This window comes from Diospyros lotus, chromosome 15 (genome assembly GCF_014633365.1).
Source record: "Diospyros lotus cultivar Yz01 chromosome 15, ASM1463336v1, whole genome shotgun sequence".
Classification (NCBI taxonomy): Eukaryota; Viridiplantae; Streptophyta; class Magnoliopsida; order Ericales; family Ebenaceae; genus Diospyros; species Diospyros lotus.
The window spans coordinates 666734-672733 of NC_068352.1; positions in this window are offsets into that span (position 1 = coordinate 666734).

Below are 6000 nucleotides of genomic sequence, written 5' to 3' on the forward strand. Positions count from 1 at the left end.
GATGTGGTGGGTTGGTGTAATATTTTCTATTTTGTCCCTACATTAATTGGCATATAACAAGGTTGCCCTCTCATGGACACGACGATGTACACACGATATGGTTACGAGGCACCACAAAAGTAAAAAAAAGTAGGACACGAAAACATGATAATATATATACACACATCATGTTATTATTATTCTATATAATTGTAAAAAAACGTAATTCGTAAATTCAAAATTCGCAAGATTATATAAATAATTAAAATAATTACAAAAGAGTTTATCATTAAATCCCCACAATGTATAAAATACAAATTGTTTATCAAATTTCAAATATTTCTAAAAATTGTAAAATTGTTATTTTTTTAAATTTGTTGGTAGGGGCACATCATTATCCCCTTTTATGAGAGTGTTTATAAATATCTGATATGTCTTATTAGAGTATTTGATACAGATGTTCATAACTTTTTTAATTTATTTTAATAAAATCACGTATCAAACATGTTCAAAGTCATGTCAGTAGTCATCTCCCTGTCTAACATAGCACAAACATTGCAATCTCCCTTTTCTTGATGTGTTCTTGATACCTACTTTGAGTGATAGAGGAGATAAATATATGAAATGTTGATCACACTAGGTTTGTTCAAAATCGAGTGTGTTTAGTAATTGTCCTTAACCATGAGTTTGTCTAAAACTTACTTGACCTGTAAGGGTGGGGTGTGGTCTCTTTGTATATCCTCCACGATCTAGACAATCTCGAAAACTAGAGGTGGAGCAAAGTAATAATAAACAATAAATGACATACCTATCTTTTATAATTCATGTATTTATATAAACATATTGTAAGGTAGAAAAAATGCTATGATATAGGAAAGATCAAATCTTGACCCATGGGTTGTTCTTGATAAGTGAAAATCTTAGTTTGAATCAGGTCAAACCCGATTATTCGAGGCAGGTCTTTTACTTAAACCTAAGATGCTTAAGTCAAATTTTGATTTAAATCTAGAATTATATATATCTGTTTGGCTTGATTCAAATCTAAGTATTTTGAAACACGTGTCACTCGAAAACCACTTTTATTCTCAAGTTGTATTGCTAGTTTGTTTAATTTTTCTTTAATGGATTTAAAATTTTAAATTTTAAACAACAAATGATATGGTCAAATAACTTTATCTAAATGCAACCGAAGTTACTTTAATTTTCACAAATTTAATCTATAATAATAATAATAATAAAAAGCATTTGGGTTAATGACTTAACGAACAAGGTTTATAAAAAGAAGTATACATAATGACATTAAATAATAAAAATGGACCACAAGGGTTTATCCGATAATAACCAAAATTATATAGTGTTTAAATGAAATTTAGCCTTTTATTTCTTAAAATAAAATGAGCAAAACCTAATCTAAGAAAGATTAATATATTCGTCATCCAATTTAGGACATTTGAAAAAAAATTCTACTAAGAGTTATATGAGACATTACCTATTCTATTACCCTAAAATGAGGTGACCACCTAAATGAGGACATATTACTCAAATGCGAAATCTCAAGTCTCAATATAGGAAGAGACTTATTACACGAGATTACCACCTTGAGTGATGGTTCCGATTGTATTTCCATTCTAACGAATAGCTCCAAACTCTTATTTACCTCTAATATTGGTTTTCATACCCTTTTTATTGGTTAGTGTTGTGTTATAAGCAAAAGTTTACTAAAAGGTTAAAAAATTTCAAAAGCCTAAAATAATTTTTTGGGCTAAAAGGTGTAAATTTTTTCAAAATCAGGAAATTTTGCACAATGCGCAAACTAGATAACTTCGACATTCGAAAATCCATCTGAATATTCTAAGAAAAGGATAAATAATTATTCATAAAGAATTTTAATTCTAAAATAATTTTAAAATACTGGGATAAACATTATCCATGAGAATCTTAATCCTGATGGGTTGAAAAATATAAGAATCCTAATCCTAACAAAATCATGAAAGATCAAGATAGATGTTATATGTGAAAAATCTAATCCTGAACTAATAAATAAATAAGCACTCATTTTATAAAATATACGTTTTTAATATTAGTTTCAATACATGCTTCATCATTTTTAGTGTCTGACTTAAACATTGGAATATTTGCGTGGGGATCTCCCTGTGCCCTTTAACTGTTTTCTTTCTTGTAGACTCAGGCAGGTTGACGACGACATTTCTAATCAAATAAATTTATTATTGTATCTCGACAAGAACAGGTAGAATGTATTTCATCATTATACCCTCAAATTAAATTGCTAGTTTGGTGATGAGTCCAAACACAAGCCCTAAATGTGAATTTCAAATGAGCTCAACCATATCAAGCAAAACCAACACAAATTAAATGCACAAAGGTCTTGCTATTTCCACAAATGTAAGTTCTAAATTGCATGCCAACCAAACAAGAAGTTGTTTTCAAATTAACATCAAACTCAATAATTTCTCATGGCTTTTCACAAATAGGTGTTATGGACATCAACCAGTCATGTGAAAAACAACTCTCCAACTAATTTTCTCCTCTACCCTTTTGTTTTTTTCCATTTTTACCCCTTCACACTTTGCTCAATCTCCATCTACATCCTATCATAAATTTTGATGACCATAAATCCACACCCATTATTCTTCAAGTACGAATACATTCTGGGTATGTGTAGGAAAGAGCAAAAATTCAATTTATTCGAACTAATCGAACCGAATCGATCAAACTTGTCAGTTCGATTCGGTCTTTTACTTGTATCGATTCGGTTCAGTTAATTTTTCTCAAAAGTTTGATTTTTGGTTGAAAGAATCGAATTAATTGAACTGATCGAATTTTAAAACGATGTTGTTTCGATGTTTATAAAAAGACGTCGTTTTCTTCGATTTTGTGTTTTCTATCGATTACTTTAGTTTTCTTCTATTTTTTTTGTATTTTTTCAGTTTAATCAGTTTGGTTTTGTTTATATGGTTTGAATTTGATTTTTTTAGTTATTGACTAGTTCGATTTTTTGGATTAATTAGTTGGTTTGGTTTAGTTTTGCTCGTTAGTTTGGTTTAATCAATTAATGAATTTCAATCGATTCGATGATTGAATTGACTATTACACACCTCTAAGTGTGTACAATATCATGCACACCAAATAAACCAACTAAAGATTGATAGATTTGTATTTTAGAAAAGTTCAATCTCCTATAACCAGTGTGACGAGCGTATCCACTTAATCACTAAACTAGTTGATTTTCGTTTTACCCCTACCAAATGGCTTCTATTTCGGTGTCAATTTTTTTTTTTAATCATAATCATTATTAGTTTTCTACTGATTGAATATAATTGATATTTAAAAATTTATATTTTTTAGTTTTAAATTCTAATTTTTTGTGTTTAATTTTATTTTTATTTTAAAAAGTAAAAACTAGATATATTATTTGATAATTATATTTTTTGTTTATTTCTTTATTTTTCTAATTCGTAGTATAAAGTCAAAAAATTTTAAAAAATATTTTTTTATTTTTTAAAGAGAGATTAAATAATGTGTACCTTTACATTTGGTATATTCTAGTCTAAGAAATTTATATTTATAGTTTAAATAACTTTAAAATATTTTGATAACAAAGAAATCTAGCATTAATGAAAACAAAAAGTTAAAAAGTAACAATTATAATATTTTAAATTATTTTAATATATTAAATAATAAAAATACCAACTTACTTTATCGACGACAAAGGTCGAGAGACAAGCAAGAGGTCATAATTAGGTTAGGTTGAGAATATATGTGATTTGTATTTTTTTTATTTTTGAAATCTATGAATTGTAATATATAATTAGATAAATATATATAAGTATATAACTATATTAGGCTAGAGTAGTGTACTCGACAGCCATTGATGCACGAAAACACCAAAAGGGTATCGTTTCGATATTTTCGAAACGTTTCTTATTCCGAAATATCAAGAAATACTAAAAAAATGTTTCGATTTACATATTTCTCCTGCATTTTTGTTTTTATTTTTTTTAAAAAATATCATTTTTTATTTTAGTTTCGTAACATATTCATTTTTTATTTTTTTTTGTGTAACCTAGCCGATAGCGATTTATTTAAAACAAAAAAAAAAAAACACAGATTCTTTCTCTTAACATATTTTCTTACATGGAAATTATGAAGCAGAGATGAGGGCTGTTTGGTCATTGCATGTAATAGGAATGAGAAAGCCTCCCTGTGACTGTGAGTCGCACATGGCCGGACGGCCGGCCACTGGCGGCCGACCAAACCGCCCTCTCGGACTACTTTACAAAAGGGGCGGTAGCTGTCACAACCGAAAGGGACATTACATTGACGGATTTTCTGTTTCTTTTGTTTTAGCTCAAATTTCTTTGTTAATGGAAGACATTATTTACACATTTGGTTGTGATGTTGATATATTAATATATTATTATATTTTATGCTATAATAATATAAATTACATACTTTAATATCTATATAATAAGGTAGCATTGTTTTTTAATCGTCTCGACACACAATGTGAGAGATATTTTTTGCATGATTGAGATTAATTTTCAACAAGATCGATGGCTGAAATCAGTTTAGAGGATATAATTCCCCTCCCCCTCCCCCCCAAAACTATCACATCCCCCGCTAACACACGCACACAGAGCCACTCACTCAGTGCCCAACCCTTTCTTCCATCTTTCCCTCTCACACTCCATCTCTGCCCAGCCATTCTCTCTCTCTCTCTCCCTCTCACATTCACCCACCCACCCACATCATTGTCGACCCACCGGCAGTCGCTCAATTGCCGTTGCCCGCCATCGCACAGCCTTCGTTGCTTGCTTCCTCCACAACCATATTCGCCAACGGCTGCTCCGCCATCACTATCGTCCGTGCTTCCTCTGTCGTCGCCAATCTTCCACGGCCGTGCTTGCCGTCATCATTGGCGGTGCTTCCAGATCTCACGGCCTGTGAACGTCGCACCGTCTCGGCCGTGCTCTGCCGCCTACTTCCAATGCGACCATGTTTCGCTGCCGACAGCCATCGGTCTTCTTCTTCCTTCGCCAGTCGCTGTTGCTTGCCTTTGTCATGCCTTTCTGTTGATTTATGGGTCTTTTGCTTTCTCTCTTCCAACGCCACCTGAAGCTCTGCCTCCAACTCAAAGGTATATATGTGTATGTATTTTGTGTGTGTATATGTTTATATATACATATATTTATGTATGCATATGTATGTATGCTAGCATTTATGTCAAATGGTGCTCGTTTCTGTGCATAAATGAGCAGCAAATGTATTTTGTGTGTGTGTGTGTGTTTACATACATATATTTTTGTGTATGTATGTATGTACGCCAGCATTTTTGTCAAATGATGTTTGTTTTTGTGCATAAATGAGCAACAAACAACGATAATCTCATGGCTTATCGTTGTATATGTAAGATTAAGATTAATAGGCTGTTTGGCTTACCCTTTTTTAGTAGAGCTTTTAAGTGAGGTTGTTGTTAGTATAAAAGTTGTGAAATATTTAAGTTTATAATGTATTTAGAAAAATATGCTTTTAAACTGTCAATTAATAGTTATGCGTTTGGTTTGTACAAGTATAAGTTGTTAAAACTTGACAAAAAGACTAAAATAGATATGATGCTAAATAATACAAATAAAATTTATAAAAATTTTATTTTTTATAAAAAAATTTATAAATTAATTTCTAAATGTTATATAAATTATACATATTTATTAAAAAATATATTACTACAATATATATTACATCTTTTATTTTTTTTCTTAAAAAATATTACCATGATTATATATATACAATATATATACACTCACTTACAGTTGCAACAGTCGATTGGGGAAGAGAAGGCGGCAGTGATGGAGGGTCGCCGGCGCTGGGTGGCGGATCTGGATCTGGAAGAAGGATTGGTGATAGCACGTTGCAGCGGCTCAGTTGGGCGGCGGCGGCAGTGATGGAGGGTCGCCGGTGCTGGGTGGCGGATCTGGATCTAGAAGAAGGACTGGCGATGGC